The following is a 392-nucleotide window of genomic DNA, read 5'->3' as shown; positions in this document are numbered from 1 at the left end:
AAGTTGACTGATGCTAAAAGTAAAATGAATCTCTAACTTTGTTTGTGTGTAGTGTTTTTTAGTACATTTGTTAACCTTATTTTTTATTTTTGGCCTGTCCCATTTGGCTCTTTTGTCATCAGAATTATTGTCTAAAGACAAAGAAAGATGCCCAACGGATTTACTTTGCCAAATGGACCATCCCAGCCTTGCCGTAATGGTCTATTTGATTCACCTTTTATTCTTTATTTTATTTTATTTTCACTTGCTAAATACAGGACAGATTTGACTGGGGAAAAGAAAGGGGAGAAAGAAAGGGGGAAAGAAAAACAGTGGGGAAAAGGGAAGGGGATAAAGGGCAAACAACAAAAACAAACAAAATAAGTAGACAAAAAATACATATATCAATCACC

This window comes from Aulonocara stuartgranti (genome assembly GCF_965226115.1).
Source record: "Aulonocara stuartgranti genome assembly, chromosome: 4".
In the NCBI taxonomy this organism is placed as follows: Eukaryota; Metazoa; Chordata; class Actinopteri; order Cichliformes; family Cichlidae; genus Aulonocara; species Aulonocara stuartgranti.
This window is presented reverse-complemented; position numbering follows the sequence as displayed.